The 27,865-nt window shown below is 37.8% G+C and overlaps 3 non-coding genes across 3 annotated transcripts; all 3 read left to right on the top strand.

Moving 5' to 3' along the window:
- Positions 1-694: 694 nt before the first annotated feature.
- Positions 695-802, top strand: LOC112753156 (small nucleolar RNA R71). The gene has a single exon (XR_003177553.1). It is a non-coding gene; the product is annotated as a small nucleolar RNA R71 (small nucleolar RNA).
- An 11,586-nt stretch (positions 803-12,388) lies between these two features.
- LOC112752855 (small nucleolar RNA R71) lies at positions 12,389-12,492 on the top strand. The gene has a single exon (XR_003177266.1). It is a non-coding gene; the product is annotated as a small nucleolar RNA R71 (small nucleolar RNA).
- Positions 12,493-17,190: 4,698 nt separating this feature from the next.
- On the top strand, positions 17,191-17,298 carry LOC112752209 (small nucleolar RNA R71). Its single transcript, XR_003176654.1, has one exon. It is a non-coding gene; the product is annotated as a small nucleolar RNA R71 (small nucleolar RNA).
- The last annotated feature ends 10,567 nt before the right edge of the window (positions 17,299-27,865 follow it).

Below are 27,865 nucleotides of genomic sequence, written 5' to 3'. Positions count from 1 at the left end.
TAGGAGGGATTTCAGTGATCCTTTTACTCAGTTGGCCCACTTGTGCTTCTAAATTTCTAATGGAAGACCTTGTTTTATTCATGAAACTCACAGTGGCCTTAGATAGATCAGAGACTATGTTTGCTAAATTAGAGGTATTTTGTTCAGAGTTCTCTGTCTGTTGCTAAGTGGATGATGGAAAAGGTTTACTATTGTTAAACCTATTTCTTCCACCATTATTAAAGCCTTGTTGAGGCTTTTGATCCTTCCATGAGAAATTTGGATGATTTCTCCATGATGGGTTATATGTGTTTCCATAAGGTTCACCCATATAATTTACCTCTGCTATTACAGGGTTTTCAGGATCATAAGCTTCTTCTTCAGAAGATGCCTCTTGAGTACTGTTGGATGCAACTTTCATTCCATTCAGACTCTGAGAAATCATATTGACTTGCTGAGTCAATATTTTATTCTGAGATAATATGGCATTCAGAGTATCAATTTCAAGAACTCCCTTCTTCATAGGCGTCCCATTACTTACAGGATTCCTCTCAGAAGTGTACATGAACTGGTTATTAGCAACCATGTCAATGAGTTTTTGAGCTTCTGCAGGCGTTTTCTTTAGGTGAATGGATCCACCTGCAGAAGTATCCAATGACATCTTAGCTAATTCAGACAGACCATCATAGAATATATCCAGGATGGTCCATTCTGAAAGCATGTCAGAAGGACACTTTTTGGTTAGTCCTTTGTATCTCTCCCAAGCTTCATAGAGGGATTCACCTTCTTTCTGTCTGAAAGTCTGAACATCCACTCTAAGCTTACTCAGCTTTTGAGGAGGAAAGAACTTGGCTAAGAAAGCCTTGACCAGCTTATCCCAAGAGTTCAGGCTATCCTTAGGTTGAGAGTCCAACCATACTCTAGCTCTGTCTCTTATAGCAAAAGGGAAAAGCATGAGCCTGTAGACTTCAGGATCTACTCCATTAGTCTTAACAGTATCACATATCTACAAGAATTCAGTTAAGAACTGAAAAGGATCTTCAGATGAAAGTCCATGAAACTTGCAGTTCTGCTGCATCAGAGAAACTAGCTGAGGTTTCAGCTCAAAGTTGTTTGCTCCAATGGCAGGAATGGAGGTGCTTCTTCCATGTAAATTGGAATTAGGTGTAGTAAAGTCACCAAGCATTCTCCTTGCATTATTGTTGTTGGGTTCGGCTGCCATCTCCTTTACTTGTTCGAAATTTTCAATAAGGTTATCTCTAGATTGTTGTAATTTAGCTTCTCTTAGTTTTCTCTTCAGAGTCCTTTCAGGTTCTGGATCAGCTTCAACAAGAATGCCTTTTTTCTTGTTCCTGCTCATAAGAAAGAGAAGAGAACAAGAAAAATAATAATAATAGGGGTCCTTTTTACCACAGTATAGAGGTCCCTGTATGAGTAGAAGAAAAGAAAAAGAAAAAATTCGAACACAGATGGAAGAGAGGGTTCGGATTTTTGGGGAGTGAGGGAGAGATGTTAGTAGATGAATAAATAAAATAGAAGGAGATGAGAGAGAAGGAGAATTTTCGAAAATAATTTTTGAAAAAGAGTTAGTGATTTTCGAAAATAGTTTTTGAAAAAGGTTAGTAATTTTCGAAAATTAAAATCAAAAATTAAAATAATTAGTTAATTAAAAAGAATTTTTGAAAAAGAGGGAAGATATTTTCGAAAATTAGAGAGAGAGAGTTAGTTAGGTGGTTTTGAAAAAGATGAGAAACAAACAAAAAGTTAGTTAGTTAGTTGAAACAAATTTGAAAATCAATTTTGAAAAGATAAGAAGATAAGAAGTTAGAAAGGATATTTTAAAATCAAATTTTTGAAAAAGGATATGATTTTGAAAACGATAAGATAGAAAGATATTTTTGAAAAGATATGATTGAAATTAGTTTTGAAAAATATTTGATCTTTAAAATCACAATTAATGACTTGATTCACAAGAAATCACAAAATATGATTCTAGAACTCAAAGTTTGAATCTTTCTTAACAAGTAAGTAACAAACTTGAAATTTTTTGAATCAAAACATTAATTGATGATGTTATTTTCGAAAATTAGGAGATAAAGATAAGAAAAAGATTTTTGAAAAATATTTTTTAAAATTTTCGAAAATAACTAAGAAAAATGAAAAAAATTTGATTTTTGAAAAAGATAAGATTTTTAAATTGAAAATTTGATTTGACTCATAAGAAACAATTGGATTTTAAAATTTTTTGAAAAAGTCAAATCTAATTTTCGAATTTATGAGAAGAAAAAGGGGAAGATATTTTTTTGATTTTTGAAATTTTAATGATGAGAGAGAAAAACATGAAAAAGACTCAATGCATGAAAATTTTGGATCAAAACAATGAATGCATGCAAGAACACTATGAATGTCAAGATGAACACCAAGAACACTTTGAATGTCATGATGAACATCAAGACTTATTTTTGAAAATTTTTATATGCAAAGAAAACATGCAAGACAGCGAACTTAGAAATCTCTCATGTTTAGACTCTATGGATGCAAGAATGCATATGAAAAACAAGAAAAGATGCAAAACAAGAAAACATCAAGATCAAATAAGAAGACTTACCAAGAACAACTTGAAGATCATGAAGAACACTATGAATGCATGAATTTTCGAAAAAATGCAAGATGAATATGCAATTGACACCAAACTTATAACATGACACATGACTAAAGCAAGAAACACAAAAAATATTTTTTTGATTTTTATGATTTTCTGATTTTTTTTGTATTTTCTTTTAATTAATTTTTTTTTCGAAAATCATTTTGAAAAAGAAAAATAAGGATTCCAAAATTTTTAATATGAATTCCAGGAATCTTATGCTCTTTAGTCTAAAGCTCCAATCAAAGGTTCAGGCATGGCTTAATAGCTAGCCAAGCTTTAGTATGTAACTCAGACATGACACGCCTAACATGCCCTACCCAGAAGGATTAGACATGGCTTTACAGCCAGCCAGGCTTCAACATGCTTCATGAAACACTAGAATTCATTCTTAAAAATTCTGAAGAAAAATATATTTTTGAAAACATTTTTATTTAAAAATTTTTTTTTCGAAAACAAAGGAGAAATTTTTGAAAGATTTTAAAAAAAATTTTTGAAAATAAAACAAAAAGAAAATTACCTAATCTGAGCAACAAGATGAACCGTCAGTTGTCCAAACTCGAACAATCCCCGGCAACGGCGCCAAAAACTTGGTGCAAGAAATTGTGATCATCAATGGCGCCATCAACATGGCATGCTCAATTGTAATCTCAACTTTTTATCACAACTTCGCACAACTAACCAGGAAGTGCACTGGGTCGTCCAAGTAATAAACCTTACGTGAGTAAGGGTCGATCCCACGGAGATTGTTGGTATGAAGCAAGCTATGGTCACCTTGTAAATCTCAGTCAGGTGGATATAAAATAGTTATGGAGTTTTCGAAATTAAATAATAAGTAAACATAAAATAAGGATAGAAACACTTATGTAATTCATTGGTGAGAATTTCAGATAAGCGTATAGAGATGCTTTCGTTCCTCTGAATCTCTGCTTTCCTGCTGTCTTCATCCAATCAGTCTTACTCCTTTCCATGGCTGGCTTTATGTAAGGACATCACCGTTGTCAATGGCTACTTTTAATCCTCTCTGGAAAATTGTTCGATGCGCTGTCACTGCATGGCTAATCGTCTGGAGGTGTCACCCTTGCCAACGGCTGCATCCTATCCTCTTGTGAAAATGGTCCAAATGCTCTGTCACAGCACGGCTAATCATCTGAGGTTCTCGATCATACTGGAATAGGATTCACCCTCCTTTTGCGTCTGTCACTATGCCCAGCACTCGCGAGTATGAAGTTCGTCACAGTCATTCAATCACAGAGTCCTACTCGGAATACCACAGACAAGGTTTAGACTTTCCGGATTCTCATGAATGCTTCCATCAATCTAGCTTATACCACGAAGATTCTGATTAAGAGATCTAAGAGATACTCATTCAATCTTAGGTAGAACGGAAGTGGTTGTCAGGCACGCGTTCATAGGGAATGATGATGATTGTCACGTTCATCACATTCAGGTTGAAGTGCGAATGAATATCTTAGAAGCGGAATAAGTTGAATTGAATAGAAAAATAGTAGTACTTTGCATTACTCTTTGAGGAACAACAGAGCTCCACACCTTAATCTATGGAGTGTAGAAACTCTACCGTTTGAAAATACATAAGTGAAGAGAGCGTAAGCATGGCCGAATGGCCAGCCCCCCAAACATGATCAATAGATCAAAATATAATCAAAAGATGTCTAATACAATAGTAAAAAGTCCTATTTATACTAAACTAGTTACTAGGGTTTACAGAAATAAGTAATTGATGCATAAATCCACTTCTGGGACCCACTTAGTGTGTGCTTGGGCTGAGCTTGAATCTTCCACGTGCAGAGGCTCTTTCTGGAGTTGAACGCCAGGTTGTAACGTATTTCTGGTGTTCAACTCTGGTTTGTGACTTGTTTCTGGCGTTTAACTCCAGACAGCAGCATAGAACTGGCGTTCAACGCCCTTTTACGTCATCTAAACTCCGCCAAAGTATGAACTATTATTCCTTGCTGGAAAGCACTGGATGTCTACTTTCCAACGCAATTGGAAGCGCGCCATTTTGAGTTCTGTAGCTCCAGAAATTCCACTTTGAGTGTAGGGAGGTCAGAATCCAACAGCATCAGCAGTCCTTCTTCAACCTCTGAATCTGATTTTTTTGCTCAAGTCCCTCAATTTCAGCCAGAAAATACCTGAAATCACAGAAAAACACACAAACTCATAGTAAAGTCCAGAAATGTGAATTTAACATAAAAACTAATGAAAATATCCCTAAAAGTAACCAGATTCTACTAAAAACATACTAAAAACAGTGCCAAAAAGCGTATAAATTATCCGCTCATCACTAGCACGTCCTCTACTTGTCCATAAGCCTGTTTTCTTGAGTTGTCTGCCATCTCTAATGAGATTTTGGCAGTTTGCACCTCAAAGATTTCCAGTTTCTCCATTACAGAGAGTGGCATGAGGTTTATCCTTGACCCAAGGTCACATAGAGCCTTCTCAAAGGTCATGGTGCCTATGGTACAAGGTATTAAGAACTTTCCAGGATCCTGTTTCTTCTGAGGCAATGTCAGTTGATCTAAATCACTCAGTTCATTGATGAGCAAAGGAGGTTCATCTTCTCAAGTCTCATTACCAAATAACTTGGCATTCAGCTTCATGATTGCACCAAGGTACTTGGCAACTTGCTCTTCAGTGACATCTTCATTCTCTTCAGAAGAAGAATACTCATCAGAGCTCATGAATGGCATAAGGAGGTTCAATGGAATCTCTATGGTCTCTAGATGAGCCTCAGATTTCTTTGGTTCCTCAGAGGGAAACTCCTTATTGATCACTGGACGTCCCAGGAGGTTTTCTTCACTGGGATTCACGTCCTCTCCCTCCCTTGTAGGTTCGGCCATGATGGTTAAATCTATGGCCTTGCACTCTCTCTTTGGATTCTCTTCTGTATTGCTTGGGAGAGTACTAGGAGGGATTTCAGTGACTCTTTTACTCAGCTGGCCCACTTGTGCCTCCAAATTTCTAATGAGGACTTTGTTTCATTCATGAAACTCAAAGTGGCCTTAGATAGATCAAAGACTATATTTGCTAAGTGGTGGACGAAATTGTGATTACACTTTGCTTATGTAAAATTCATTGCTCTTTCTTTTCCTGGCAATGGCACCAAAAACACGATGCCAATACCATGGTTCACAACTTCGCACAACTAACCAGCAAGTGCACTGGGTCGTCCAAGTAATACCTTACGTGAGTAAGGGTCGAATCCCACAGAGATTGTTGGTATGAAGCAAGCTATGGTCACCTTGTAAATCTCAGTCAGGCGGATATAAAATAGTAATGGGGTTTTCAAAATTAATTAATAAAATAAGGATAGAGATACTTATGTAACTCATTGGTGAGAATTTCAGATAAGCGTATGGAGATGCATTCGTTCCTCTGAACCTCTGCTTTCCTGCTGCCTTCATCCAATCAATCCTACTCCTTTCTATGGCTGGCTTTATGTAAGGATGTCACCAGTGCCAATGGCTACTTTCGATCTCTCTCGGGAAAATGGTCCAAATATTCTGTCAGAGCACGGCTAATCGTCTGGAGGCATCACCCTTGTCGTTGGTTGCATCCTATTCCTCTCTGTGAAAATGGTCCGATGCGCTGTCACTGCATGGCTAATCATCTTGGAGGTTCTCGATCGTACTGGAATAGGATTTACTATCCTTTTGCGTCTGTCACTACGCCCAGCACTCGCGAGTTTTGAGTTCGTCATAGTCATTCAATCCCAGAGTCCTACTTGGAATACCACGGACAAGGTTTAGACTTTCCAGACTCTCATGAATGCCGCCATCAATCTAGCTTATACCACAAAGATTCTGATTAAGAGATCTAAGAGATACTCATTCAATCTAATGTAGAACGGAAGTGGTTGTCAGGCACGCGTTCATAGGGAATGATGATGATTGTCACGTTCATTACATTCAGGTTGAAGTGCGAATGAATATCTTAGAAGCGAAATAAGATGAATTGAATAGAAAACAGTAGTACTTTGCATTAATCTTTGAGGAACAGCAAAGCTCCACACTTTAATCTATGGAGTGTAGAAACTCTACCGTTAAAATTACATAAGTGAAAGGTCCAGGCATGGCCGAGAGTCCAGCCCTCAAACGTGATCTAAGATAGCATACAACTGATCAAAATTTCTAATACAATAGTAAAAGGTCCTATTTATAATAAACTAGCTACTAGGGTTTACAGAAGTAAGTAATTGATGCATAAATCCACTTCCGGGGCCTACTTGGTGTGTGCTAGGGCTGAGCTTGAAGTCTACACGTGGAGAGGTCATTCTTGGAGTTGAACGCCAGATTTTATGCCAATTTGGGCGTTGAACTCCACTTTGCAACTTGTTTCTGGCGCTGGACGCCAGAATTGGGCAGAGAGCTGGCGTTGAACGCCAGTTTGCGTCATCTAAACTTGGGCAAAGTATGGACTATTATATATTGCTGGAAATCCCCGGATGTCTACTTTCCAACGCAATTGGAAGCGTGCCATTTTGAGTTCAGTAGCTCCAGAAAATCTACTTTGAGTGCAGGGAGGTCAGAATCCAACAGCATCAGCAGTCCTTCTTCAACCTCTGAATCTGATTTTTGCTCAAGTCCCTCATTTTCAGCCAGAAAATACCTGAAATCATAGAAAAATACACAAACTCATAGTAAAGTCCAGAAATGGGAATTTAACATAAAAACTAATGAAAACATCCCTAAAAGTAGCTAGATCCTACTAAAAACAATGCCAAAAAGCGTATAAATTATCCGCTCATCACAACACCAAACTTAAATTGTTGCTTTTCCCCAAGCAACTGAAAATCAAATAGGATAAAAAGAAGAGAATATACTATAAATTCCAAACTATCAATGAAACATAGCTTCAATCAGATGAGCGGGACTTGTAGCTTTTTGCCTCTTGAATAGTTTTGGCATCTCACTTTATCCATTGAGGTCCAGAATGATTGGCATCTATAGGAACTCAGAGTTCAGATAGTGTTATTGATTCTCCTAGTTCAGTATGATGATTCTTGAACACAGCTATTTTATGAGTCTTGGCCATGGCCCTAAGCACTTTGTTTTCCAGTATTACCACCAGATACATAAATGCCACAGACACATAATTGGGTGAACCTTTTCAGATTGTGACTCAGCTTTGCTAAAGTCCCCAATTAGAGGTGTCCAGGGTTCTTAAGCACACTCTTTTTTTGCTTTGGACCTTTACTTTAACCGCTCAGTCTCAAGTTTTCACTTGACACCTACACGCCACAAGCACATGGTTAGGGACAGCTTGGTTTAGCCGCTTAGACCAGGATTTTATTCCTTTAGGCCCTCCTATCCACTGATGCTCAAAGCCTTGGGATCCTTTTTATTTGCCCTTTCCTTTTGGTTTTAAGGGTTATTGGATTTTTGCTCTTGCCTCTTGGTTTTAAGAGCTTTTGGCTTTTTCTGCTTGCTTTTTCGCCTATTTTTTTTTTCTGCTTGCTTTTATGATTTTTTAGATTATCAAATAACATGTTTCCTAGTCATCATTCTTTCAAGAGCCAACATATTTAACATTCTTAAGCAACAACTTCAAAAGACATATGCACTGTTCAAGCATACATTCAGAAAACAAGAAGCATTGTCACCACATCAATATAATTAAGCTAAGTTCAAGGATAAATTCGAAACTCATGTACTTCTTGTTCTTTTGAATTAAAACATTTTTCATTTAAGAGAGGTGATGGATTCATAGGACATTCATAACTTTAAGACAAAGTTACTAACTACTAATGATCATGTAATGAAGACACAAACATAGATAAGCACATAACATAGAAAACGAAAAACAGAAGAAATAAGAACAAGGAATGAATCCACCTTAGTGATGGTGGCGTTTCCTTCTTGAGGAACCAATGATGTCCTTGAGCTCTTCTATGTCTCTTCCTTGTCTTTGTTGCTCCTCCCTCATTGCTTTTTGATCTTCTCTTATTTCATGAAGGATGATGGAGTGCTCTTGATGTTCCACCCTTAGTTGTCCCATATTGGAACTCAATTCTCCTAGGGAGGTGTTGATTTGCTCCCAATAGTTTTGTGGAGGAAAATGCATTTGAGGCATCTCCGGGATCTCATGGTGATGAGCTTCATGCACCTCTTGAGCTCCATGAATGGGATCTCTTGCTTGCTCCATCTTTTTCTTAGTGATGGGCTTGTCCTCTTTAATGAGGATATCTCCCTCTATGTCAATCCCAGCCGAATTGCATAGGTGGCAAATGAGGTGAGGAAAGGCTAACCTTGCCATAGTGGAGGACTTGTCAGCCACCTTGTAGAGTTCTTGAGGTATAATCTCATGAACTTCCACCTCTTCTCCAATCATGATGCTATGGATCATGATGGCCCGATCCACAGTAACTTCAGATCGGTTGCTAGTGGGGATGATGGAGCATTGGATGAATTCCAACCATCCTCTAGCCACAGGCTTGAGGTCCAATCTTCTTAGTTGAACCGGCTTGCCTTTGGAGTCAATCTTCCATTGAGCTCCTTCCACACATATGTCCATGAGGACTTGGTCCAACCTTTAATCAAAGTTGACTCTCCTTGTGTAGGGGCGTGTGTTCTCTTCCATGTTTGGTAAGTTGAACGCCAACCTCACATTTTCCGGACTAAAATCTAAGTATTTCCCCCGAACCATTGTAACATAGTTCTTTGGATCCAGGTTCTTACTTTGATCATGGTTCTTGGTGATCCATGCATTGGCATAGAACTCTTGAACCATTAGGATGCCGACTTGTTGGATGGGATTTGTTAGAACTTCCCAACCTCTTCTTTGAATTTCATGTCGGATCTCCGGATACTCATTTCTTTTGAGTTTGAAAGGGACCTCGGGGATCACCTTCTTCTTGGCCACAACATCATAGAAATGGTCTTGATGGGCTTTGAAGATGAACCTTTCCATCTCCCATGACTCGGAAGTGGAAGCTTTTGTCTTCCCTTTTCCTTTTCTAGAGGATTCTCCGGTCTTAGGTGCCATCAATGGTAATGGAAAAACAAAAAGCTTATGCTTTTACCACACCAAACTTAGAATTTTGCTCGCCCTCGAGCAAGAGAAGAAAGAATAGATGAAGAAGAAGAAGAAATGGAGGAGAGGGAGAAGGGGTTGTGTTTCGGCCAAGAAGAGAAGAGAGGGTTGTGTTGTGTGAAAATGAGGAAGAATGGAGGGTTATATATAGGGATGGGAGGGGGGTGGAGGTTCGGCCATTTAGGGTGGGTTTGGGTGGGAAATTGATTTTGAATTTTGAAGGTAGGTGGAGTTTATGAGGTAGGTTTATGGGGATGAGTGGATGGATGTGAGTGGTGAGAAAGTGACGGGGAAGAAAGATTGAGGTGATTGGTGAAGGGTTTTGAGGAAGAGTGTTTATGGGATTTTGTGAAAGAGAGTGGTGAGGGGTGAGAAGAAGTGAGTGGAGGTAGGTGGGGATCCTATGGGGTCCACAGATCCTGAGGTGATCCTGTGGGGTCCACAGATCCTGAAATGATCCTATGGAGTCCACAGATCCTGAGATGATCCTGTGGGGTCCACAGATCCTGAGGTGTTCAAGGATTTACAACCTTGCACCAAATTAGGCATGTAAAATGCCCTTGCACACAACTCTGGGCGTTCAGCGCCAGGTTGGTGCCCATTTTGGGCGTTCAACGCCCATTTGTTGCCCATTTCTGGCGTTGAACGCCAGAACCATGCTTGTTCTGGGCGTTCAGCGCCAGCTCTCCTCTAGGGTGCATTTCTGGCATTCAAACGCCCAGATGCTGCCCATTTTGGGCGTTCAGCGCCCAGATACTGCCCATTTTGGGCATTCAGCACCAGAACCATTTTCTGTTCTGGCGTTGAACGCCAGGCAGATGCTTCCTCCAGGGTGTGATTTTTCTTCTGCTATTTTTTTGATTCCGTTTTCAATTTTTATATTTATTTTGTCACTCCTCATGATCATGAACCTATAAAGACATATAACTAAGAAAAATATAGTTAGATAAATAGAAATTGGGTTGCCTCCCAACAAGCGCTTCTTTAATGTCAATAGCTTGACAGTGGGCTCTCATGGAGCCTCACAGATGTTCAGAGCATTGTTGAGACTCTCCAACACCAAACTTAGAGTTTGGATATGGGAGTTCAACACCAAACTTAGAGTTTGGTTGTGGCCTCCCAACACCAAACTTAGAGTTTGACTGTGGGGGCTCTGTTTGACTCTGCTTTGAGAGAAACTTTTTCTGCTTCCTCTCCATGGATGCAGAGAGATATCCTTGAGTTGTAAACACAAGGTTGTCCTTATTCAATTGAAGGGTCAATTCTCCTCTGTCCACATCAATCACAGCTCTTGCTGTGGCTAGGAAAGGTCTTCCTAGGATGATGGATTCATCCTCTTCCTTTCCAGTATCCAGGACTATGAAATCAGCAGGGATGTAAAGGCCTTCAACCTTTACTAACACGTCCTCTACTTGTCCATAAGCCTGTTTTCTTGAATTGTCTGCCATCTCTAATGAGATTTTAAAAGCTTGCACCCCATAGATTCCCAGTTTCTCTATTACAGAGAGGGGCATGAGGTTTATTCCTGAACCAAGGTCACACAGAGCCTTAAAGATCATGGTGCCTATGGTACAAGGTATTATGAACTTTCCAGGATCCTGTCTCTTCTGAGGCAATGTCAGTTGATCCAGATCACTTAGTACATTGGTGAACAAGGGAGGTTCATCTTCCCAAGTCTCAATACCAAATAATTTGGCATTCAGCTTCATGATTGTACCAAGAAACTTGGCAGTTTGCTCTTCAGTAACATCCTCATTCTCTTCAGAAGAGGAATACTCATCAGAGCTCATGAATGGCATAAGGAGGTTCAATGGAATCTCTATGGTCTCTAGATGAGTCTCAGATTCCTTTGGTTCCTCAGAGAGAAACTCCTTATTGATCACTGGGCGTCCCAGGAGGTCTTCCTCCTTGGGATTCACGTCCTCCTCTCCCTCATTGGGTTCGGCCATTTTGGTTATGTCAATGGCCTTGCACTCTCCTTTTGGATTTTCTTCTGTATTGCTTGGGAGAATGCTAGGAGGGATTTCAGTGATCCTTTTACTCAGCTGACCCACTTGTGCTTCCAAATTTCTAATGGAAGACCTTGTTTCATTCATGAAACTTACAGTGGCCTTAGATAGATCAGAGACTAAGTTTGCTAAATTAGAAGTATTTTGTTCAGAGTTCTCTCTCTGTTGCTGAGTGGATGATGGAAAAGGTTTATTATTGTTAAACCTGTTTCTTCCACTATTATTAAAGCCTTGTTGAGGCTTTTGATCCTTTCATGAGAGATTTGGGTGATTTCTCCATGATGGATTATAGGTGTTTCCATATGGTTCACCCATATAATTTACCTCTGCTATTGCAGGGTTCTCAGGATCATAAGCTTCTTCTTCAGAAGATGCCTCTTGAGTACTGTTGGATGCAGCTTGCATTCTATTCAAACTCTGAGAAATCATATTGACTTGCTGAGTCAATATTTTATTCTGAGCCAATATGGCATTCAGAGTATCAATTTCAAGAACTCCCTTCTTCATAGGCGTCCCATTACTCACAGGATTCCTATCAGAAGTGTACATGAACTGGTTATTAGCAACCATGTCAATGAGTTCTTGAGCTTCTGCAGGTGTTTTCTTTAGGTGAATGGATCCACCTGCAGAAGTATCCAATGACATCTTTGATAACTCAGACAGACCATCATAGAATGTATCCAGGATGGTCCATTCTGAGAGCATGTCAGAAGGACACTTTTTGGTCAAATGTTTGTATCTTTCCCAAGCTTCATAGAGGGATTCACCTTCTTTCTGTCTGAAGGTTTGAACATCCACTCTAAGCTTACTCAGCTTTTGAGGAGGAAAGAGCTTGGCTAAGAAAGCCGTGACCAGCTTATCCCAAGAGTTCAGGCTGTCTTTGGGTTGAGAGTCCAACCACACTCTAGCTCTGTCTCTTACAGCAAAAGGGAAAAGCATGAGCCTGTAGACTTCAGGATCTACTCCATTAGTCTTAACAGTATCACATATCTGCAAGAATTCAGTTAAGAACTGAAAAGGATCTTCAGATGGAAGTCCATGAAACTTGCAGTTCTGCTGCATCAGAGAAACTAGCTGAGGTTTCAGCTCAAAGTTGTTTGCTCCAATGGCAGGAATGGAGATGCTTCTTCCATGTAAATTGGAATTAGGTGCAGTAAAGTCACCAAGCATTCTCCTTGCATTTTGTTGTTGGGTTCGGCTGCCATCTCCTTTACTTGTTCGAAATTTTCAATATGGTTGTCTCTGGATTGTTGTAATTTAGCTTCTCTTAGTTTCCTCTTCAGAGTCCTTTCAGGTTCTGGATCAGCTTCAACAAGAATGCCTTTATCTCTGTCCCTGCTCATAAGAAAGAGAAGAGAAAAAGAAAAGAAGAGGAATCCTCTATGTCACAGTAAAGAGGTTCCTTATTGTTAGTAGAAAAAGAAGAAGAAGAAAAATTCGAACACAGATAGAAGAGGGGGTTCAAATTTGGTGAGTGATGTGAGGAAGAGATGTTAGTAGATGAATAAATAAATAGAATAAGAGGAGAGAGGGAAAGGATTTTCGAAAATAATTTTTGAAAAAGGTTAGTAATTTTCGAAAATTAAAATTAAAAATTAAAATAACTAATTAATTAAAAAGAGATTTTGAAAAAGAGGGAAGATGTTTTCGAAAATTAGAGAGAGAGAGACTTAGTTAGGTGGTTTTGAAAAAGATAAGAAACAAACAAAAAGTTAGTTAGTTAGTTGAAACAAATTTTGAAAAGATAAGAAGTTAGGAAGTTAGAAAAGATATTTTGAAATCATATTTTTTTGAAAAAGATAAGATAAGAAGATATTTTTGAAAAGATATGATTGAAATTGGTTTGAAAAAGGTTTGATTTTTTTAAAATCACAATTAATGACTTGATTCACAAGAAATCATGAGATATGATTCTAGAACTTAAAGTTTGAATCTTTCTTAACAAGCAAGTAACAAACTTAAAATTTTTGAATCAAAACATTAATTGATGATGTTATTTTCGAAAATTATGAGATAAAATTAAGAAAAAGATTTTTGAAAAACATTTTTATAATTTTCAAAAATAACTAAGAAAAATGAAAAAGATTTGATTTTTGAAAAAGATTTTGAAAAAGATAAGATTTTCAAATTGAAAATTTGATTTGACTCATAAGAAACAACTTGATTTTTAAAAATTTTTGAAAAAGTCAACTCAATTTTTGAATTTGATGAGAGAAAAAGGGAAAGATAATTTTGTTGATTTTTGAATTTTGAATGATGAGAGAGAAAAACAAGAAAATGATGCAATGCATGAGAATTTTAGATCAAAACATGTGATGCATGCAAGAATGCTATGAATGTCAAGATGAACACCAAGAACACTATAAAGATCATGATGAACATCAAGAACACATTTTTTGAAAAATTTTTAATGCAAAGAAAACATGCAAGACACCAAACTTAGAATTCTTTAATGCTTAGACACTAAGAATTCAAGAATGCATACGAAAAACAAGAAAAGACACAAAACATGCAAATGCAAAGATCAAACAAGAAGACTTACCAAGAACAACTTGAAGATCATGAAGAACACTATGAATGCATGATTTTTTCGAAAAATGCAAGATGCACATGCAATTGACACCAAACTTATAACATGACTCAAGACTCAAACAAAAACACAAAAAATATTTTTGATTTTTATGATTTTCTAATTTTTTTTGTATTTTTTCGAAAATTATTTGAAAAACAAAAATAAGGATTTCAAAATCTTTAATATGAATTCCAGGAATCTTGTGCTCTTTAGTCTAAAGCTCCAATCAAAGGGTCAGACATGGCTTAATAGCCAGCCAAGCTTTAGCATGTAACAGGTAGATCATGAACAGCAGTAGGTGGATTAGCACCAACTAACTTGCTCTTGATAACAAATTGGAAGCCTCAGTCCAAATGAATTTAGACATGGCTTTATAGCCAGCCAGGCTTCACATGCTTCATGAAACACTAGAATTCATTCTTAAAAATTTTGAATAAAATTATAAAATTTTTGAAAACATTTTTATTTAAAAAAATTTTTTTTTTCGAAAACAAAGGAGAAATTTTTGAAAGATTTTTTTTTTGAAAAATTTTTGAAAAGAAAACAAAAAGAAAGTTACCTAATCTGAGCAACAAGATGAACCGTTAGTTGTCCAAACTCGAACAATCCCCGGCAACAGCGCCAAAAACTTGGTGGACGAAATTGTGATTACACTTTGATTATGTAAAATTCATTGCTCTTTCTTTCCCTGGCAATGGCACCAAAAACACGATGCCAATACCATGGTTCACAACTTTGCACAACTAACCAGTAAGTGCACTGGGTCGTCCAAGTAATACCTTACGTGAGTAAGGGTCGAATCCCACGGAGATTGTTGGTATGAAGCAAGCTATGGTCACCTTGTAAATCTCAGTCAGGCGGATATAAAATAGTAATGGGGTTTTCGAAATTAATTAATAAAATAAGGATAGAGATACTTATGTAACTCATTGGTGAGAATTTCAGATAAGCGTATGGAGATGCATTCGTTCCTCTGAACCTCTGCTTTCCTGCTGCCTTCATCCAATCAATCCTACTCCTTTCTATGGCTGGCTTTATGTAAGGATGTCACCGGTGCCAATGGCTACTTTCGATCTCTCTCGGGAAAATGGTCCAAATGTTCTGTCACAGCACGGCTAATCGTCTGGAGGCATCACCCTTGTCGTTGGTTGCATCCTATTCCTCTCTGTGAAAATGGTCCGATGCGCTGTCACTGCATGGCTAATCATCTTGGAGGTTCTCGATCGTACTGGAATAGGATTTACTATCCTTTTGCGTCTGTCACTACGCCCAGCACTCGCGAGTTTTGAGTTCGTCACAGTCATTCAATCCCAGAGTCCTACTTGGAATACCACGGACAAGGTTTAGACTTTCCGGACTCTCATTAATGCCGCCATCAATCTAGCTTATACCACGAAGATTCTGATTAAGAGATCTAAGAGATACTCATTCAATCTAATGTAGAATGGAAGTGGTTGTCAGGCACGCGTTCATAGGGAATGATGATGATTGTCACATTCATCACATTCAGGTTGAAGTGCGAATGAATATATTAGAAGCGAAATAAGATGAATTGAATAGAAAACAATAGTACTTTGCATTAATCTTTGAGGAACAGCAAAGCTCCACATCTTAATCTATGGAGTGTAGAAACTCTACCGTTAAAATTACATAAGTGAAAGGTCCAGGCATGGCCGAGAGGCCAGCCCTCAAACGTGATCTAAGATAGCATACAACTGATCAAAGATTTCTAATACAATAGTAAAAGGTCCTATTTATAATAAACTAGCTACTAGGGTTTACAGAAGTAAGTAGTTGATGCATAAATCCATTTCCGGGGCCCACTTGATGTGTGCTTGGGCTGAGCTTGAAGTCTACACGTGGAGAGGTCATTCTTGGAGTTGAACGCCAGCTTTTATGCCAGTTTGGGCGTTGAACTCCACTTTGCAACTTGTTTCTGGCGCTGGACGCCAGAATTGGGCAGAGAGCTGGCGTTGAACGCCAGTTTGTGTTGTCTAAACTTGGGCAAAGTATGGACTATTATATTTTGCTGGAAAGCCCTGGATGTATACTTTCCAACGCAATTAGAAGCGCGCCATTTTGAGTTATGTAGCTCCAGAAAATCCACTTTGAGTGCAGGGAGGTCAGAATCCAACAGCATCAGCAGTCCTTCTTCAACCTCTGAATCTGATTTTTGCTCAAGTCCCTCAATTTCAGCCAGAAAATACCTGAAATCATAGAAAAACACACAAACTCATAGTAAAGTCCAGAAATGTGAATTTAACATAAAAACTAATGAAAACATCCCTAAAAGTAACTAGATCCTACTAAAAACATACTAAAAACAATGCCAAAAAGCGTATAAATTATCCGCTCATCACTAAGCTAGATGGATTCTGCTCAGAATTCTCTGTCTGTTGCTGAGTGGATGATGGAAAAGGTTTACTATTGTTAAACCTATGTCTTCCACCATTATTAAAGCCTTGTTGAGGCTTTTGTTGATCCTTCCATGAGAAATTTGGATGATTTCTCCATAAGGGGTTATAGGTGTTTGCATAAGGTTCACCCATGTAATTCACCTCTGCTATTGCAGGGTTCTCAGGATCATAAGCTTCTTCTTCAGAAGGTGCCTCTTGAGTACTGTTGGATGCAGCTTGCATTCCATTCAGACTCTGAGAAATCATATTGACTTGCTGAGTCAGTATTTTGTTCTGAGCCAATATGGCATTCAGAGCATCAATTTCAAGAACTTCCTTCCTCATAGGTGTCCCATTACTCACAGGATTCCTTTCAGAAGTGTACATGAATCGGTTATTTGCAACCATGTCAATGAGTTCTTGAGCTTCTGCAGGCATTTTCTTTAGGTGAATGGATCCACCTGCAGAATGGTCCAATGACATCTTTGATGATTCAGACAAACCATCATAGAATATATCCAGGATGGTCCATTCTGAAAGCATGTCAGAAGGACACTTTTTGGTCAGTTCCTTGTATCTCTTCCAAGCTTCATAGAGGGATTCACCTTCCTTTTGTCTGAAGGTTTGAACATCCACTCTAAGCTTACTAAGCTTTTGAGGAGGAAAGAACTTGGCTAAGAAAGCCGTGACCAGCTTTATCCCAAGAGTTCAGGCTATCCTTAGGTTGAGAGTCCAACCATATTCTAGCTCTGTCTCTTACAGCAAACGGGAAAAGCATAAGCCTGTAGACCTTGGGATCAACCCCATTGGTCTTAACAGTATCACAGATCTGCAAGAATTCAGTTAAGAACTGAAAAGGATCTTCTGATGGAAGTCCATGGAACTTGCAGTTCTATTGCATCAGAGAAACTAATTGAGGTTTAAGCTCAAAGTTATTTGCTCCAATGGCAGGAATTGAGATGCTTCTTCCATGTAAATTGGAATTTGGTGCAGTAAAGTCACCAAGCATCTTCCTTGCATTGTTATTATTTTTGGCCATGTCTCCTTCTTTTTCGAAAATTTCTGTCAGATTTTCTCGAGAGAGTTGTGCTTTAGCTTCCCTTAGCTTCCTCTTCAGAGTCCTTTCAGGTTCAGGATCAGCTTCAACAAGAATGTTCTTATCCTTGTTCCTGCTCATATGAAAAAGAAGAAAACAAGAAAGATAATATGGAATCCTCTATGTCACAGTATACAGATTCCTTTATGTGAGTAGAAGAAGATATGAATAGAAGAAGGAGAATCCAAACACCAGGGTGAGGAGTAGGTTCGAATTCTTGGGTGAAGGAAGGGTGTTAGTAGATGAATAAATAAACAGAAGGAGGTGAGATGGAGAGAATTTCGAAAATTAAACAAATTAAAATAAAAAATATTTTTATTTTTAATTTAAAATTAAAGTGAAAATTCGAAAAATTAAAAAAAAGAAAAAATTAAATTAAATTAAATAAAAGTTTAAAACAATTAGTTAATTAAAAAGGAATTTTGAAAAAGAGGGAAGGGATTTTCAAAAATTAGAAAGAGAGAGTTAGTTAGGTAGTTTTGAAAAAGATAAGAATCAAACAAAAAGATAAGATTGATTGAAAAAGATTTGAAACTTAATTTGAAAAGATAAGAGGTTAGAAAAGATTTTGAAATTGATTTTGAAAAAGATGTGATTGACATTTATTTTGAAAAAGATTTGAAATAGAAATTTAAAAAGATTTGATTTTGAAATTAAAGTTGATTACTTGACTAACAAGAAACTAAAAAGATATGAGTCTAGAGTTTAAAGATTGAACCTTTCTTATTAGGCAAGTAACAAATTTAAAATTTTTTGAATCAATCACATTAATTGTTAGTAAAGATTTTGAAAGTATGAAATAAAATAAGAAAAAGAATTTTGAAAATCAATTTGAAATTTTCAAAAATCATAAACGAAAAATGAAAAAGATTTGATTTTTGAAAAAGATTCGTAAAAGATAGAATTTTTAAATTGAAAATTTGATTTGACTCATAAGAAACAACTAGATTTTAAAAAGTTTTGAAAAAGTCAACTCAAATTTTCGAAATTTATGAGTGAAATAAGAGAAAGATATTTTTTTTTATTTTTGAATTTTAACAAAGAAAGAGAAAAAAGGAAAAGATATCTTTTTGATGTTTTTCTCTCTTTTTTTTTTCATCAAACAGCAAGAATGAAACAAAACATGAAGAGTTAAGATCAAAACCAAAAATGCATGCAAAAACACTATGAATGTCAAGATGAACACCAAGAACACTTTGAATGTCAAGATGAACACCAAGAACTTATTTTTGAAAAATTTTCAAGAAAAGAAAACATACAAGACACCAAACTTAAAAATTTTTATTCTTTAGATATTAATGTTTCAAGAATGCATATGAAAAACAAGAAAAGACACAAAACAAGAAAATATGAAGATCAAACAAGAAGACTGGCCAAGAACGACTTGAAGATCATGAAGAATGCAATGCATGAAATTTTCGAAAATATTTTTTTTGTATTTTTTGAAAATAAAAAATCTTAAAATTAAAATAAAATTACCTAATCTAAGCAACAAGATGAACCGTCAGTTGTCCAAACTCGAACAATCCCCGGCAACGGCGCCAAAAACTTGGTTCACGAAATTGTGATCATCAATAGCACCAACAACTTGGTACGCACAATTGTAATCTCAACTCTTTATCACAACTTCGCACAACTAACCAGCAAGTGCACTGGGTCGTCCAAGTAATAAATCTTACGTGAGTAAGGGTCGATCCCATGGAGATTGTCGGCCTGAAGCAAGCTATGGTCACCTTGTAAATCTCAGTCAGGCGGATTCAAATGGTTATGGTGAATTGATAATAAAAAGATAAATAAAACGTAAAATAAAGATAGAGGTATTTATGTAATTCTTTGGTGAGAATTTCAGATAAGCCTATAGAGATACTTTCGTTCCTCCTGAACCTCTGCTTTCCTGCTGTCTTCATCCAATCATTCCTACTCCTTTCCATGGCAAGCTTTATGTAGGGCATCACCGTTGTCAATGGCTACATCCTATCCTCTCTGTGAAAATGGTCCAATGCGCTATCACTGCATGGCTAATCATCTGTCGGTTCTCAATCATACTGGAATAGGATTTACTATCCTTTTGCGTCTGTCACTACGCCCAGCACTCGCGAGTTTGAAGCTCGTCACAGCCATCCCTTCCCAGATCCTACTCGGAGTACCACAGACAAGGTTTAGACTTCCGGATCTCAAGAATAGCCGTCCACAGGTTCTAACTTATACCATGAAGATTCTAATATCTCGGACTCGGTCCTCTGTATTAGATATCTAAGAGATACTCATTCTAGCTTGTTTGCATGTAGAACGGAAGTGTTTTTCAGGCACGCGTTCATGGGTGAGAATGATGATGAGCGTCACATAATCATCATATTCATCATGTTCTTGGGTGCGAATGGATATCTTAGAGAAGGAATAAGCTTGAATTGAATATAAAAATAGTAGTACTTTGTATTAATTCATGAGGAACAGCAGAGCTCCACACCTTAATCTATGGAGTGTAGAAACTCTACCGTTGAAAATACATAAGTGATAAGGTCCAGGCATGGCCGAATGGCCAGCCCCCTAAACGTGATCAAAGGATCAAAAGATAATCCAAAGATGATCAAAAGATGTAAATACAATAGTAAAAAGTCCTATTTATTCTAAACTAGTTACTAGGGTTTACAGAGATAAGTAAATGATGCAGAAATCCACTTCTGGGGCCCACTTGGTGTGTGCTTGGGCTGAGCATTGAGCTTTACACGTGTAGAGGCTTCTCTTGGAGTTGAACGCCAGTTTGTAACCTGTTTCTGGTGTTTAACTCCACTTTGCAACCTGTTTCTGGCGTTTAACTCCAAAATGCAGCATGGAACTGGCGTTCAATGCCAGTTTGCGTCGTTTAAAATCGGGCAAAGTATGGACTATTATATATTTCTCGAAAGCCTTGGATGTCTAATTTCCAACGCAATTGTGAGCGTGCCATTTAGAGTTCTATAGCTCCAGAAAATTTACTTTGTGTGCAGGGAGATCAGAATCCAACAGCATCTGCCGTCCTTCTTCAACCTCTGAATCTGATTTTTGCTCAGGTCCCTCAATTTTAGCCAGAAAATACCTGAAATCACAGAAAAATATACAAACTCATAGTAAAGTCCAGAAATTTGAATTTTAATTAAAAACTAATAAAAATATACTAAAAACTAACTAATTCATACTAAAAACTATGTAAAAATAATGCCAAAAAGCGTATAAATTATCCGCTCATCAGAGCTTTCCAAAGAGCTTTCGGTACGAAGCTATGTCTCAACACTGCATATCATCCTCAAACGGATGGACAGTTGGAAAAGACTATTTAGACGTTGGAAGATATGCTAAGAGCATGTGTATTGGATCAACCTAGAAGTTGGGACCGTTACATGCCATTGGTGGAGTTTGCGTACAACAACAACTTTCATGTGAGCATTGGGATGGCTCCGTATGAGGCCTTGTATGGACAGAAGTGCCAATCTCCACTCTGTTGGTATGAATCTGGTAAAGCAAGTGTCTTGGGTCCTGATTTGGTAGCAGAGACTACGGAGAAGATTAAGAAGATACGGGAAAGGATTTTAACTGCCCAGAGTCGACAGCAAAGTTATGCGGACCAGAGAAGGAAACCGTTAGAGTTTGAAGTGGGAGAACATGTATTTCTGAGAGTGACACCAACAACTGGGATTGGAAGAGCGATTAAGACCAAGAAATTGAATCCGAGGTTCATTGGACCATTTGAGATTCTAAGGCGATTCGGGCCGGTGGCATATCAAGTAGCTTTGCCACCTCATCTGTCTAACTTGCATGACGTATTCCACGTGTCATAGCTTTGTAAGTACACGTCGGATATGGCTCATGTGCTAGATCCTGAGTCAGTCGAGTTGAGGGGAAAACTTGACTTTTCAAGTAACACCGGTGCGTATTAATGACACTAGTGTGAAGAAGCTGCGAGGAAAGGAAGTACAGTTGGTTAAAGTGGCTTAGAAGCGAGTAGGAGTTGAGGAGCATACTTGGGAATTGGAGTTTGAGATGTGAACAGATTATCCCAAGCTATTCTCAGGTAATTCAAATTTTGAGGGCAAAATTTCTTATTTGGTGGGGAGAATGTAAGACCCAAGCTTAATTAACCACTTAATTAAGTAATTAATGTTGCCCTGATTAGGTTCCGAAAAGTTAGAGTGAGAATTTGAGGATTTAAATGTGATTTTTGGACTCAGTAGGTCTTTCTGAGTCAGAAAATGTGTTTTCTGCGAAAAACCGTGAAAAATATTAAACCGGCAGTTTGAACTGGTTAAACTAGTTCAAGTCTGCCTGGTACTATGCGAGAAAAAGTGAAAACAGTCAAAAACTTTAGAAAAATACTAGATGTCAAAAACCGGGCATTGATTTTAAAGGTTTGTTCCGAAGTTGGGCCAAACGGGCTAAAAACGCTAACAGGTTGGACCGGCCCCAAGTTGGGCTCAAGCCCAACATATATATAGAGCCCTTAATGACCCACTTCAGTCACAACACACATAGCAGAAAAGGAAAGAGGGAGAGGAGAAGAGATAGAACACTATTCACTTCGATCTTCTCAAGCACATATCTTGAGGTATAGAGCTCCGATCGCCACACCATTTGCGGCTATGTGTTCCTTGTGAAGAGCTCTACAAAACTTATATTAGAAACTGGTAAGAAAAGCTCAAATCCCTCTTAGTTCTTCTCTTCAAGATTTCGAAAATCTAGGGTTTTGATTAAGTGAGTTTTTGTGATTTTGGATGTTTAGGTTCACTCTAATCCTTGCTTAGCATTGGATTTTGGCTTCCAAAGCTATTGGGAAAGGTAAGAGGCATTGAGCTTTTGTGAAATTTTTTCTATGATAAGCCCTAGGTTGATTTGTGATGGTTTATGCATATATAGTTTGATTATTGTGAGTTTGGGAGCTATTGGAGCTTGTTGGTGCTTGTGGAGTTACTTTGGAAGCTTGGATTCTGTTGGAAAGCTTGTTGGTGATTATTGTGTACTCATATTTGAGTTTTGGCATATAGAGAATCAGCCAAGGTATGGTTTCAGTTTTCTCTATGTAGTATATAATATTCATGGATACTTAGGCTAGTGACCTATAGGATAGGTTTGGATTTATGGGGTTGTTGATGATGGTTGATTGATGATGTATGTTGAATTGATATTGTTATCTTGAGAAATAATGATATTGAGGTATGATGTTTGATGATTTGAATGATTGTATGTTGTTGGATATTGATATAAAGCATGAATGGAATTGATGATTTGAAGTGATAGGAATAAATTGATGGTTGGTGCATGTGTTGGTGGAGAATTGACCTTAGTGTCATATATTTGGTATTTTATGGTTGAGAATGGTGAATTGTGATTTATAAGGGTAGATTGTGCTAGAAATGGAAGTTTGGTTTTGATCTAGTTGGATGTGGCATGAGAATTTGGTGAAATTGAGAACATGTGAAATTTGGTAAAAAGGAAATTTTGGTGAAATTTGTCTGATCATAGCTTTTGCCTCAATTTTCAAAATTTGTTGAAAATTCTATGAAATTAAAGCATCGATTTGATATAAAGTTTGTAGAATTTGGAATTTTGTAAAGGAAGTTATGATCATTCAAAGATTGGTGTTAAAATCTAAAATTTTGCAAAGTTGCAGAATTTTATGATTTCTGTGTGTGCGCACGCACATCTCTGCGAAAATTTTAATCTGTGCACATGCACACGCAGATGCAGGCAGTCTGTTCACATCATCAGCACAGCTTGTGCGCGCACATACCCAATGAGGAATTGCCACCTGTGTGTACACACAGCCCTGTGCGCACGCACACGATGGGAAGGCCAGTCTGTTGAGGGCGCTAGCACAGGTTGTGCGAGCGAATAGACCCTATGAATTTTGTAACCTGTGTGTATGCACACCTCTATGCATATGCACACATTTAAAATCTTTTGGGGCGTCCGCGCGCACACCTCTGTGCGTACGCACACGCCCTGTTTCTCAAATTTTAACTTTGTTTTCAACTATTTCACCTTCCCAACAAGATTGTAAGCTTCTATAACACTATTTTAAGGCTTGTGGGCTTAATTTTTAGTATGAGAACATGGGGAGTAACATAAGCATTTTAGTTGATGATTATTATGAAAAATTAGAAAATGGAGGTTTAGGTTTCGGGTGTACTGAGGATGGTTTGATGGCATGTGAAGATAGACTGGTATGTGAAATAAGAACTGAGGAACTGTTAAGTTTGGAACTAAAATGTGAATTGACAGTGGTTGAGATGAGTCGAGGACTCTAAATGAGATGAGGGATCCATGTATATTGAAAATTTTTTCTAAAAACCACCGATGTATCATTTTATATTGAGATTATGAGACGCTATGCGCCCGGCAGGGACGGTGGTTAATCCCGCCTATCGAGGTAGCGACGGTGGCGTAAGGACGGTGGTTAATCCCGCTTACGTTGAGATGTGAGGTCTGAGGCAAGAGTATCCCGCTCGCATCCCTTCGGATCAATAGAGCGTGCAGGCGTAAAACCCTAGACAATGATCCGAGCACTATATCTCGGGGTTCCCATGATGATTTCGAAGGGCAACATCTCCATGGAGATGTGTCGGGTTGGCAGTTAAACCGACAATGTGATATTACTTCCAATAGGGCAGGCATTCATCATATGCATTTTCTATCTGTTTGTTTGCTTTGCCAACTTGTAATTGTATGCCTATTTGTATAACATGCCTAATTGCTACTTGAGTTACTTGCCTTATATGCTTCTACTTGTGATTTACTTGCATTGTATATAATTGTGATTTCTACTGGGATTGAGGAGGTTCGGAAGGCGGCGGCGATGGGATCACATCGAGGATAGGTTGGTAAAGGCTGTGGAACAGCGGTGTTTGGTTAGAATAGGAATCCCCTAAGATAGATTTCCCGGTTTATTCATGTTAAGGTTTATCTAATTATGCTTATATGTTTTAGTATGCCTTAATATTGAATCTTGTGATGGATATGAAGTCTAGGATTGCCTTTGGCGTCCCGGGGTCTTATATCCTACATCATTGGGCACTATTACCATACTGAGAACCTCTGGTTCTCATACCATATTTCTATTGCGTTTTTCAGATACAGGTCGCAACCCACCTCGGTGAGTTGCCTGGATGGTAGCAGAAGCGGAGGATCATGATACCTTTTGGAGTTTTTTGTTTATTTTGTTTATACATCTCTCACTTTTGTATTTTGCTTTGCCTAGAGGCTTGTATATGAGAGAACAAAACTTTTTTAAGCTGTTTTTATTGTTTGGTTTCTGTATTGTATGTACATATATGGATAGCCGGCTTAAACTCCACGAGTCGTGGCTAGATTCTTATGATATTCTACTATTATATTTTGATATATCTTATCTATTTCTTGTGCTTTAAGTTAGTAGCTTTGCTAGTACGTTTTGCGCTTTTTGAATCCTGTTTTTGAGCTATATCCTTCATCGGGCTTCTAGATTATATAAATTCTTTCTATATATTATATGTATGAGCTTAGAACTGTCGTAACTTTTGATTAACCTTTGCTTTACGACGCGAGGTAAAGCTTAGGCTAATTAGGGTGTTACATGTTGAATTTCCCAAGATAAAATGTTTCCACACTCTCGAGATAAAGTATCTGCCACACTCTTGGGATATAGTCTCTGCCACACTCATGGGATATAGTACCCGACACACTTCCCAGGGTAAAGTGCTCCCACACATTTTGTATATAGTGTCTGCCACACTCTTGGGATATAGTTCATGCCACACGCATGGATATAGTGCCCAACACACTTTACAAATAGAGAGAAAACATAGACATACTCATCATCAATCATCCTCAATCCTGTCTCATTTATCATATTCATTCAATTTCAATCACTCATTATCAATTCTATCATTATTCAAAACATCATCATCATTTTCTCACTTCTTTAACCATAAATCATTACTTCAAAACCTTTCTTCACTGTTAAGTTAACTCCATCTCTAAGTTTACCCCTCCCCCTTTGATTTAAAAACTAAATTTGGACCTTAGAGGGTAAATATAGAGGTTTAGAAGTTAGAAAATAGATTAAACTCACAAAAAATATATTTTTCCTAAGAACAAGGGTTCTGCATATGTGTGGGTGTCATTTTCCCAACTCGCATACGTGACCCGCATATGCGAGCCTCTTCGACATGGAGGTTGTCCCGTGGTGCGGAAATTATAACCCACTAACTTACCGGCAAGTGCACCGGGTCGTACCAAGTAATACCTTACGTGAGTAAGGGTCGATCCCACGAGGATTGATGGATTAAGCAACAATAGTGTTTGATAGGATTAGTTAGACAAACAGAAAAGAGTGTTTTGGTATTCAAAAAAAGTATTAAACAGTAAATTAAGAATTTTAGAAAGCAAGCAGCAAATGAGTTGTGAAATATATATGGAAAAACAGTTAAGGCTTCAGAGTTATCTATTTTCTGGATTGACTTTTCTTATTAACTAATTTTAATCATGTAAGATTTAATTCATGGCAAATTATTTGTGACTAGACCCTAATTCCTTAGACCTTCTTAGTCTCCTCTAAAATTCATCAACTGCCAATTCCTTGGTCAATTAATTCCAATTAGAGGGTGATGATCAAATTCTAGTTTATATGCCACAAGAATCCTAATTATCCAAAAATAAAGGGATTATATGTCACATATCCTGATAAATACAAACAATTAGAAATTCAGGATAATATGTTTTCAAGCTATTGTTCAAGTAAAGAGCTTTTCCAAGTTATACAAGAACTCAATTAGAACATGGGTCATACTTCCGTTCCACCCAAATTCATAAAATGAAGAACAAAAATAATTATTGAAATATAAATCAAAACATAAATTAAAATAGAAAAATAATAATATCAATCCGTACAATAGACAGAGCTCCTAACCTTAACAGTGGAGGTTTAGTTGCTCATAGTTCAGAAAGAAAATAAGGATTTAGGTAAAATGTACTGAGTTCCAATATGATGGATCTGAATCCCCTAGGGAAGGAAAGTTTCCCCCTTTTATAACTAATCCTAATAAATTTTAAATCTATCTTTAAAACTAAAATAATATCTTTTCCTATTTTTAAAATTTGAATTTAAATTAGAATTAATTATAGCAATCAGCAAATCTTCAATTGATGGATGGGGACCACTTGGCTTCACTAGGATCCACACCTAACTTGGGCTTGGCAGCATGAATTGGAGTTTAGTTGAGTGAAGCTGTGCCTAACTTAGGCTTTAGTGCGCCTAACTTGGGCTTTAGTGCGCCTAACTTGAAGTGGGCAGGACCAATCTCGCGTATTGTTGTTGTGTCTTGCACCTAACTTGAGAAATCTCAAGTTAGGCGCAGCCTTGGCAGCGAGTTCGGAGAAGAAATATGAACTATTATATATCATTGGAAAGATCTGGAAGTTAGCTTTCGAACGCCACTGGAATCACGTCCATTGGACCTTTGTAGCTCGAGTTATTCAGGTTTGAGTACAAAGAGGTCAGGATTGACAGCATCATTCGCCTTCATCTCTTCTTCTGCAGAAACTCCATCAAATCTAGCTGAATGCTATCTAAAATAAATAGAATTGTACAAGATTTAAAGTAGCATCCATATTGGCTAAAAGATAATTAATTCTTTATTAAACTCAACAATTTAGATGCAAATTCACTAGGAAAAGATAGGAAAGATGCTCACGCATCATCCCGCATTGCGTGGTATTGCCCATGTACGCATGCCTATAAATCTACCCATCTCGCGTGCGTATGCACACTCCCACATACGCGGGACATCTGGACAGAGACCAGAGTCTGGGTCGCGTGGGTGTTCGCGTACGCATGTCCTCCACAAGTGTTAAAATGCTATTAAGTCCTGCAGAATTTACTTTTGCACACCAAACTTCCAACGCGCATAACTTTTTTGTTAAAAATCATTTTTAGTCGGATAGCAATGATTCCTCCCTTTTTGTTTTTACCAGCATGTCATCTACATATACCTCCATTAGCTTTCCGATGTGATCGGCGAAAACTTTGTTCATCAATCTTTGCTATGTAGCCCCTGCATTTTTGAGTCCAAAAGGCATAACTATGTAGCAGTAGTTCACTCTAGGGGT

The sequence above is a fragment of the Arachis hypogaea genome, chromosome 15 (genome assembly GCF_003086295.3).
Source record: "Arachis hypogaea cultivar Tifrunner chromosome 15, arahy.Tifrunner.gnm2.J5K5, whole genome shotgun sequence".
NCBI lineage: Eukaryota > Viridiplantae > Streptophyta > Magnoliopsida > Fabales > Fabaceae > Arachis > Arachis hypogaea.
This window is presented reverse-complemented; position numbering and strand designations above follow the sequence as displayed.